The 10726-nt window shown below is 48.3% G+C and overlaps 2 long non-coding RNA genes across 11 annotated transcripts; both read right to left on the bottom strand.

Annotated features, from left to right (window-relative positions):
- Positions 1–4260: 4260 nt before the first annotated feature.
- LOC126994557 (uncharacterized) lies at positions 4261–9530 on the bottom strand. 10 transcript variants are annotated; one of them, XR_007749276.1, is made up of 6 exons: positions 9348–9530; positions 9155–9278; positions 8969–9092; positions 8845–8906; positions 8172–8782; positions 4261–4455 (listed from the first exon to the last, which is right to left on the bottom strand). It is a non-coding gene; the product is annotated as an uncharacterized LOC126994557 (long non-coding RNA). The 10 variants fall into 10 exon arrangements; XR_007749282.1 differs by having other exon boundaries at positions 9217–9527; XR_007749273.1 differs by having other exon boundaries at positions 9155–9526.
- LOC126994559 (uncharacterized) lies at positions 4468–6006 on the bottom strand. The gene is made up of 3 exons (XR_007749284.1): positions 5756–6006; positions 5384–5569; positions 4468–4942 (listed from the first exon to the last, which is right to left on the bottom strand). It is a non-coding gene; the product is annotated as an uncharacterized LOC126994559 (long non-coding RNA).
- Positions 9531–10726: the final 1196 nt, after the last annotated feature.

Raw genomic sequence — 10726 nt, 5'->3', positions numbered from 1 at the left:
GCTGTGCACCTCACCACGCAGCTCCGAGCTCGCCAACTCCTGTCACTCGCTGGAGTCATCACGTGCAGGGGAGGGCCACGGCCAGCCACAACACCGCCCCCCCATGGTGCCACGGTGATGTACAGTCTCAGCCTGTCTCGAGCTGTGGACCTCACCATGCAGCTCCGAGATTTGGCTGTTATAACTGTGGGGAACACAATCATAGACTGGCTACCTGTCGATTCGACCACAGACTGAGGTGCGGTAATTACCGTCGCCTTGGTCACAAAGAAAGGTTATGCCAGCTTCCTGTCGAATAGGAGTCAGGCCATGAAGACAGAGCCACTTACACGAAAAAAAAGGACAAATTGGAAATTGAACATTTCAATGCACAAAGTCTTTTATGTAATCTTGACGAAATACGTCTTTTAGTGAACGAACGTCAACCTGACATTTTATGTGTGAGTGAAACCTGGTTGACCAATGATGTTTTAGACCAGCACATTGCCATGCCTGATTTTAGTGTATATAGACGTGACAAAAGCAGAGGTGGAGGAGTGTGTCTATATGTTAGGAATATTTGTACTGTCACTGTGATTGATGTAAACATTGACCGAGTCGAGGGGATTGAGGACTTATGGCTTACCGTGCAATGCCGAAAACTACCTTCTATAACAATTGGCTGCATGTACCGTCACCCGCACGCTAACTCTTTCACATTTTGACTACATTTTAGATGTTTTTATTATATACACCTCAGAAATAAGCCTTTTTATGTGTTGGGTGACTTTAATTGTAATTTTTATCTAAAAACAACAAAATGGAACAAGTAATTAATAATACAAAATTAAGTCAGTCAGTAAATTAGCCAATAAGAACTACATCCCTGTCGGCAACATTATTGGATCTTATTGTGACAAATAATCCTGCCTTAGTGTTGGACCATGATGGTATTGTTTGCCCCATTGCTGACCATGACTTGCTAACTCTCACTCTTGACATTGCCAAACCTAAAAGGCTAACTATAACAAAAACATTCCGAGAAATGAAGAACTACTCACCATAATTATTCTGTAATATATTAATATCAGAAAGTAAGACATTAGATAACATCTATATTACTGGTAATGTCAGTACTCAAGTTAAGGTTCTTAATGGTGTCTTTTTGAAATGTCTTGATTTTTGCGCACCCTTAGTGACAAAGGAATTGAAGGGACCCTTTGCTAAATGGCTTAATGAAGAGTTAAGAACTTTGATACAACAAAATAACAATGCCTTGAAAGCCTAGAAAAAAGACACAAGCAACGTTAACCTAGTAAATACTTTTAAAAACTTAAAGTGCCAAGTCAGAAGATCTATTCACTACTTTAAATCCGAATTCTACAACAAAAAAATTGACAACAAAGGTAATAGCAAAATCATTTGGAAAACCATTAAGGAACTTATCCCTAATAATAAAAGCAGTAATCTGCCTGTCACATGTAACCATAAAGAAACTACCATGCAGACTGCTAAGCTCTTCAATGATTTTTTTGCTAACGTTGGTAGAATCACTTTTGAAAAGACACAATTAGGTGACTCCTCACGTCTCCCAACTGCAGATCCAGTTGACATCACTGATCCTAACTGTCTGTTCAGACCTGAGCCTATTGACTGGCAAACTTTAGTCCTTACCATTGCACATATGAACAATAGTGATGCATGTGGGTCTGATGGGATACCACTGAGATTCCTTAATGATTCCCTTCCTGTTATTTTCTCCAATTTAACCACCATCATGAACACGTCAATAGTCACAGGAATTTTTCCCACAGCATGGAAATTCTCAATCGTGGTGCCAATCATAAAGACTGGTGATGTAAACGACCCCAGTAATTATCGTCCCATATCTCTCCTCCCAGTCCTCTCCAAACTACTGAAAAAAAATAGTTTCATCACAGTTGATTCAGCATCTGGAATCAAATCACCTACTTATTAATGCTCAGCATGGCTTCAGACCAAAGTTATCAACTACTTCAGCTCTATTAACACTAACTAAGAATCTATATTCCAACATGGATAATAAAAATGTCTCTCTGGTCACTCTCTGCGATTTACCAAAGGCCTTTGACAGCGTTATTCATGTTATTTTACTTAAAAAAATACCTTAAATGCAATGTGGATCCATTCTGGTTCGAGAGTTACCTTAGTGACACAACACAATCAGTGCGATTAAATGACACCGTGTCTGATAAGACAGGTATTTCATATGGGGTGCCTCAAGGGTCTGTTCTTGGCCCTATTCTCTTTAATATTTATGTGAATGATCTTGCTTCATTCCTCCTCAACTGTGACGTCATTCAATACGCAAACGACACCCAAATTATTCTTTCAAGTAATATTGATAATTTAAAGGACCTTATACAAAAAGCTGAAGACTAAATTAGCTAAAGCATACTTTAATGCAAATGGTATAATTCTCAATGCCCCCCAAACAATGTATCTTTATTGGATCCAGAAGGCTTTTATCACGGATTCCAGCCAAAGTGGCTCTCGGAGGCGCTGCAAAAAGTGACCATGTTACTCCCTTCCTTAGGGAGCTGAAATGGCTGAAAATAAATCACCAGTATGTGTATGAGATTATAACACTCACATATAGGATAATCAACCATGACCTCCCTGAGTGGTTGCTCCCATTAGCTCGTGTTCGTGACAGTCGCCGTCACCATGTAAACACCAGGCAGACTGAACACCTACATGTACCCCGGTGTAACACTTGCCTTGCCACCAGGTCTTTCCAAGTGAGTGCTCCCTCACTTTGGAACAACCTGCCTCCTGTTGTTCACTTTCAAATCACGTCTCAATTTTTTTTTACTTAATAGGCAATTTTCCCAGTAGCTTATCTAACTTTTATTCAATTTTTAGTTTTTGGTCCCATATTTGATTTTATTTATTTTACATCTGACTGTGATAGGCCTCGCCCTGTTAAATCTTTTTCTTGTTTTTATTTTGACTCAGCACTGTTGCTTTATGGTCTAATACTTATTAGCTCTCTGTGCCTGAATTTAGTTTTTAACACGTCTGGCTAAACTTCACTGGCCTTATTGTATGGGACTTTTGTTATAAATCTAATTGATTATAAGATATAATTATGTCAAGAATAGCCATTGTAATAATGGAAATAAGTTCTATTCTATTCTATTCTATTCTATTCCTCCTCCTCCTCCTCCTCCTCCCGCCCCGCTGATGAGAGCTCTGCCTCACGATTTTCTCTAAGTCCATTGTTATTGTTTCACGAGCGCCTCTATGGACAGACTGAGCCTCATAGGTGCCTTGCAGTGCACCATACAAACTAGTTCCTAAGCCAGTAATATCCAGAACGCACATGGATCATTACGATTTCGGACATAAATCGGTCTTTACGAGTTCTACGTTATTTTCTTCTGTTTAATAAGGTAAATAATAGCGCATGTATTTGCATTTTGATTTTAAACGATTACATTCCTGATATATTACTACGCGGGGTCTATCGCTGCCAGCCGCCACGTAGCAGTCTGACAGTCTTCCTCGCGGCGCCATGATGGAAGGACAGATACAACTAAGGATAAAGACGAGATGACTTTAGAATTTACCCAAACGATGATTTTGAGATAGCTTTTAAATATTCGAACGATGACTATATGAAGAATTTACCTAGTGTGAAAAATGTTTGGTATAGAGGAGGAAGGGAGAGTAGAATAGGCAGGTAAAGGTAAAGAAGCGCGTGGCCTCAGTGCTCCTCCTCCTCCTCCTTATCATCGTCATCATCATCTAACTTAGCAACTACCCTCTATCTGTGTTCCTCTTCTTCCTCTCACTGTACTTTAACATCGTCTTTTAATCTTCTATCTCTCTCTCTCTCGCCTTTCTTTTGGTCAAATCATTGTATCTTTTTAAATTCTTTCTCTCTCTTTCTCTCCTTACACTATTTTCTCTTTTTTGAAATTTCTTTCATAAGTGTACACGCATGTGTGTGTGTGTGTGTGTGTGTGTGTGTGTGTGTGTGTGTGTGTGTGTGTGTGTGTGTGTGTGTGTGTGTGTGTGTGTGTGTGTGTGTGTTTGCCTGGTTATTTTGATCTGCGCAGTACAGTTTCTCTTTATTAGACATTCCCTCCTATAAAGAAACGGTCTCTGCCGGATGGTTTCGCAAGAACAGGTTTTCGATGCTGAATCCACGGTCGGGAGTCTATCCGGTTTTCCATCCTAGAATTGATAAACTCGGTTTCATCAGCATCAATACACTTAAAAAATATATTAACTTTATCTTCGTCTTGGCATTTTGTGAAGAGCCAAACAGTCTTCCTGCTAAGGCCGGGGGCGGGGGCCGAGGGGGAAGCATTGGGCCCCCTCACGGCAGAGACGGAGTTACTGAGGGGCCCCGAGGAGGTCCCCGTCCCCTGCAGGCGGTCAGAAGAGGCCGCCAACACCAAATGCCCTCAATATATGCGTTACCCTAACCTTGATGACGATTCTAAGGAGAACAACGTATAGTTGAGTGATGACGAATCGCGGACACACTTTGAGGAAGAAGCACAATTACCCTCAAAACAGAAGGCGGAGACGTTGGAAAGGGAAGTCATTAACGAAACAGATGAAGTTAGTAAAGAAACAAGAAATTACAGTTGTTGAAAGACAACTGAAGGTGCCGTGAACCTTCCACTGCATCTTTTACGGAGACTGTGAAAACAAAAGTTGTTGTACGTAGAAAGAGGTGAAGAAAGGGGTAACAAAACTGTTAACCCAGCCTCTTGGGGGGCAAGCCAGCCCAACTAAGAGCCGGTCCCAAGCCCGGAGGAATGGGGAGGGTTTCTGACCTTGGCTTGACTGTCCGGGTGGGATGCTGACCTTGGCTTAACTGCCCGGGTGGGATAATGATCGCTGACCTTGGCTTGATTGCCCGGGTGGGATGTTGACCTTGGCTTGATTGCCCGGGTGGGATGCGGACCTTAGCTTGATATCCGGGGTGGGATATGGCCCTTGGCTTGATTGCTCTGGTGGGATGCGGACCTTAGCTTGATTGCCGGGGTGGGATGTGGCCCTTGGCTTGATAGCTCGGGTGGGATCCGGACCTTTGCTTGATTGCCGGGGTGGGATGTGGCCCTTGGCTTGATAGCTCTGGTGGGATGCGGACCTTAGCCTGATTGCAAGGGTGGGATATGGCCCTTGGCTTGATTGCTCTGGTGGGATGCGGACCTTAGCTTGATTGCCGGGGTGGGATGTGGCCCTTGGCTTGATTGCTCTGGTGGGATGTGGACCTTAGCTTGACTGTCCGGGTGGGATGCTGACCTTGGCTTAACTGCCCTGGTGGGATAATGATCGCTGACCTTGGCTTTATTGCCCGGGTGGGATGTTGACCTTGGCTTGATTGCCCGGGTGGGATGCGGACCTTAGCTTGATTGCAAGGGTGGGATGTGGCCCTTGGCTTGATTGCTCTGGTGGGATGCGGACCTTAGCTTGATTGCCGGGGTGGGATGTGGCCCTTGGCTTGATTGCTCTGGTGGGATGCGGACCTTAGCTTGATTGCCGGGGTGGGATGTGGCCCTTGGCTTGATAGCTCGGGTGGGATGCGGACCTTAGCTTGATTGCCGGGGTGGGATGTGGCCCTTGGCGTGATTGCTCTGGTGGGATGCGGACCTTAGCTTGATTGCCGGGGTGGGATGTGGCCCTTGGCTTGATTGCTCTGGTGGGATGCGGTCCTTAGCTTGATTGCCGGGGTGGGATGTGGCCCTTGACTTGATAGCTCGGGTGGGATGCGGACCTTGGCTTGATTGCCAGGGTGGGATAATGATTGCTGACCTTGGCTTAATCGCCCGGGTGGGATGCGGACCTTGGCTTGATTGCCAGGGTGGGATAATGATTGCTGATCGTGGCTTAATCGCCCGGGTGGGATGTGGACCTTGGCTTGATCGCCCGGGTGGGATAATAATTGCAGACCTTGGCTTAATCGCCCGGGTGGGATACGGACCTTGGCATAATCTCCTGGGTGGGATGCGGACCTTGGCTTGATCGCCCGGGTGGGATAATCATTGCGGACCTTGGCTTAATCGCCCGGGTGTGATGCAGACCTTGGCCTAATCCCCCGGGTGGGATGCGGACCTTGGCTTAATCGCCCGGGTGGGATGCGGACCTTGGCTTTATTGCCCGGGTGGGATAATGACTGCTGACCTTGGCTTAATCGCCCGGGTTGGATGCAGACCTTGGCTTAATCGCCCGGGTGGGATGCAGACCTTGGCTTGATCGCCCGGGTATGATAATGATTGCGGACCTTGGCTTAATCGCCAGGGTGGGATAATGACTGCTGACCTTGGCTTAATCGCCCGGGTGGGATGCAGACCTTGGCTTAATCGCCCGGGTGGGATGCGGATCTTGGCTTAATCGCCCGGGTGGGATAATGATTGCGGACCTTGGCTTATTCGCCCGGTGGGATGCGGACCTTGGCTTAATCGCCGGGTGGGATGCGGACCTGGCTTAATCGCCAGTGTGGGATAATGATTGCGGACCTTGGCTTAATTGCCCGGGTGGGATGCGGACCTTGGCTTAATTGCCCGGGTGGGATGCGGACCTTGGCTTAATAGCCCGGGTGGGATAATGATTGCTGACCTTGGCTTAATCGCCCGGGTGGGATAATGATTGCGGACCTTGGCTTAATCGCCCGGGTGGGATGCAGACCTTGGCTTGATTGCCCGGGTGGGATGCAGACCTTGGCTTGATTGCCCGGGTGGGATGCAGACCTTGGCTTGATTGCCCGGGTGGGATGCAGACCTTGGCTTGATTGCCCGGGTGGGATAATGATTGCGGACCTTGGCTTAATCGCCCGGGTGGGATGCAGACCTTGGCTTGATTGCCCGGGTGGGATGCAGACCTTGGCTTGATTGCCCGGGTGGGATGCAGACCTTGGCTTGATTGCCCGGGTGGGATAATGATATACATACACTTATAAACATACACTCTGTTCTCATGTACACTTGTATATACTCCAACCATTCACTTTAAACACACACACTCCACATTATACTCATCCTTCAGCTCTTCTCATATGCACTAACATGCCCACTAGCAAAACAACTCACTCAAACTTTACCCACTTATTTTGATACCACTCTTGGATTAGTTAATGAAAAAATCTTTGCAACGCCTTCCTTCATGACTGCATTTGGATAGTCTTAGGAACAGCGGCTCCTACCGGGTCCGCATTAAGGGCACGGTGTGGTGGTAATTACAACATTACTAGCACGTACGACGGGGTTTTGACAGGCGGACAAGCGTGGTTATGTCACAAGGGGTTTATTTTTCCACGCTGGCCTCACGATTTTTTCTAAGTCCATTGTTATTGTTTCACGAGCGCCTCTATAGACAGACTGAGCCTGATAGGTGCCTTGCAGTGCACATTATAAACTCGTTCCTAAGCCAGTAATATCCAGAACGCGCATGGATCATTACGATTTCGGACATAAAACGGTCTTTACGAGTTCTACGTTATTTTCTTCTCTATAATATTTTTTTTTCTTTTTTTACGTCTCTCTCTCTCTCTCTCTCTCTCTCTCTCTCTCTCTCTCTCTCTCTCTCTCTCTCTCTCTCTCTCTCTCTCTCTCTCTCTCTCTCTCTCTCTCTCTCTCTCTCTCTCTCATCATTGTATCTTTCTTAATTCTTTCTCCTCTTTCTCTCCTTACACTATTTTCTCTTTTTGAAGTGTGCATGTGTGTGTGTGTGTGTGTGTGTGTGTGTGTGTGTGTGTGTGTGTGTGTGTGTGTGTGTGTGTGTGTGTGTGTGTGTGTTTGCCTGGTTATTTTGATCTGCGCAGTACAGTTTCTCTTTATTAGACATTCCCTCCTATAAAGAAACGGTCTCTGCCGGATGGTTTCGCAAGAACAGGTTTTCGATGCTGAATCCACGGTCGGGAGTCTATCCGGTTTTCCATCCTAGAATTGATAAACTCGGTTTCATCAGCATCAATACACTTAAAAAATATATTAACTTTATCTTCGTCTTGGCATTTTGTGAAGAGCCAAACAGTCTTCGTGCTAGGGCCAGGGGCGGGGACCGAGGGGGAAGCATTGGGCCCCCTCACGGCAGGGACGGAGTTACTGAGGGGCCCCGAGGAGGTCCCCGTCCCCTGCAGGCGGTCAGAAGAGGCCGCCAACACCAAATGCCCTCAATATATGCGTTACAGTAACCTTGATGACGATCCTAAGGAGAACAACGTATAGTTGAGTGATGACGAATCGCGGACACACTTTGAGGAAGAAGCACAATTACCCTCAAAAAAGAAGGCGGAGACGTTGGAAAGGGAAGTCATTAACGAAACAGATGAAGTTAGTAAAGAAACAAGAAATTACAGTTGTTGAAAGACAACTGAAGGTGCCGTGAACCTTCCACTGCATCTTTTACGGAGACTGTGAAAACAAAAGTTGTTGTACGTAGAAAGAGGTGAAGAAAGGGGTAACAAAACTGTTAACCCAGCCTCTTGGGGGGCAAGCCAGCCCAACTAAGAGCCGGTCCCAAGCCCGGAGGAATGGGGAGGGTTGCTGACCCTGGCTTGACTGTCCGGGTGGGATGCTGACCTTGGCTTAACTGCCCGGGTGGGATAATGATCGCTGACCTTGGCTTGATTGCCCGGGTGGGATGTTGACCTTGGCTTGATTGCCCGGGTGGGATGCGGACCTTAGCTTGATATCCGGGGTGGGATATGGCCCTTGGCTTGATTGCTCTGGTGGGATGCGGACCTTAGCTTGATTGCCGGGGTGGGATGTGGCCCTTGGCTTGATAGCTCGGGTGGGATCCGGACCTTTGCTTGATTGCCGGGGTGGGATGTGGCCCTTGGCTTGATAGCTCGGGTGGGATCCGGACCTTTGCTTGATTGCCGGGGTGGGATGTGGCCCTTGGCTTGATTGCTCTGGTGGGATGCGGACCTTAGCTTGATTGCCGGGGTGGGATGTGGCCCTTGGGTTGATAGCTCTGGTGGGATGCGGACCTTAGCTTGATTGCCGGGGTGGGATGTGGCCCTTGGCTTGATTGCTCTGGTGGGATGCGGACCTTAGCTTGATTGCCGGGGTGGGATGTGGCCCTTGGCTTGATTGCTCTGGTGGGATGCGGACCTTAGCTTGATTGCCGGGGTGGGATGTGGCCCTTGGCTTGATAGCTCTGGTGGGATGCGGACCTTAGCTTGATTGCCGGGGTGGGATGTGGCCCTTGGCTTGATTGCTCTGGTGGGATGCGGACCTTAGCTTGATTGCCGGGGTGGGATGTGGCCCTTGGCTTGATAGCTCGGGTGGGATGCGGACCTTGGCTTGATTGCCAGGGTGGGATAATAATTGCTGACCTTGGCTTAATCGCCCGGGTGGGATGCGGACCTTGACTTGATTGCCCGGGTGGGATAATGATTGCTGATCTTGGCTTAATCGCCCGGGTGGGATGCGGACCTTGGCTTGATTGCCCGGGTGGTATAATGATTGCTGACCTTGGCTTAATCGCCCGGGTGGGATGTGGACCTTGGCTTGATCGCCCAGGTGGGATAATAATTGCGGGCCCTGGCTTAATCGCCCGGGTGGGATACGGACCTTGGCTTAATCTCCTGGGTGGGATGCGGACCTTGGCTTGATCGCCCGGGTGGGATAATCATTGCGGACCTTGGCTTAATCGCCCGGGTGGGATGCAGACCTTGGCTTAATCGCCCGGGTGGGATTCGGACCTTGGCTAAATCGCCCGGATGGGATGCGGACCTTGGCTTAATCGCCCGGGTGGGATAATGACTGCTGACCTTGGCTTAATCGCCCGGGTGAGATAATGATTTTGAACCTTTGCTTAATCGCCCGGGTGAGATAATGATTGTGTACCTTTGCTTAATCGCCCGGGTGGGATGCAGACCTTGGCTTAATCGCCCGGGTGGGATGCGGTCCGTGGCTTAATCGCACGTGTGGGAGGATGTTGGCGGACCTTGGCTTAATCGCCCGGGTAGGATGCTGACCTTGGCTTATTCGCCCGGGTGGGATGCGTACCTTGGCTTAATCGCCCGGGTGGGATGCAGACCTTGGCTTAATCGCCCGGGTGGGATAATGACTGGTGACCTTGGCTTAATCGCCCGGGTTGGATGCGGACCTTGGCTTAATCGCCCGGGTGGGATGTGAACCTTGGCTTAATCGCCCGGGTGGGATAATGATTGCTGACCTTGGCTTAATCGCCCGGGTTGGATGCGGACCTTGGCTTAATCGCCCGGGTGGGATAATGTTTGCTGACCTTGGCTTAATCGCCTGGGTGGGATGCCGACCTTGGCTTAATTGCATGTGTGGGATAATGATTGCGGACCTTGGCTTAATTGCCCGGGTGGGATAATGATTGCGGACCTTGGCTTAATTGCGCGGGTGGGATGCGGACCTTGGCTTGATTGCCTGGGTGGGATGCGGACCTTGGCTTAATCGCCCGGGTGGGATGCGGACCTTGGCTTAATCGCCCGGGTGGGATAATGATTGCTGACCTTGGCTTAATCGCCCGGGTGGGATAATGATTGCGGACCTTGGCTTAATCGCCCGGGTGGGATGCAGACCTTGGCTTGATTGCCCGGGTGGGATGCAGACCTTGGCTTGATTGCCCGGGTGGGATGCAGACCTTGGCTTGATTGCCCGGGTGGGATGCAGACCTTGGCTTGATTGCCCGGGTGGGATAATGATATATACATACACTTATAAACATACACTCTGTTCTCATGTACACTTGTATATACTCAAACCATTCA

Source organism: Eriocheir sinensis, unplaced genomic scaffold, assembly GCF_024679095.1.
Source record: "Eriocheir sinensis breed Jianghai 21 unplaced genomic scaffold, ASM2467909v1 Scaffold82, whole genome shotgun sequence".
In the NCBI taxonomy this organism is placed as follows: Eukaryota; Metazoa; Arthropoda; class Malacostraca; order Decapoda; family Varunidae; genus Eriocheir; species Eriocheir sinensis.
This window is presented reverse-complemented; position numbering and strand designations above follow the sequence as displayed.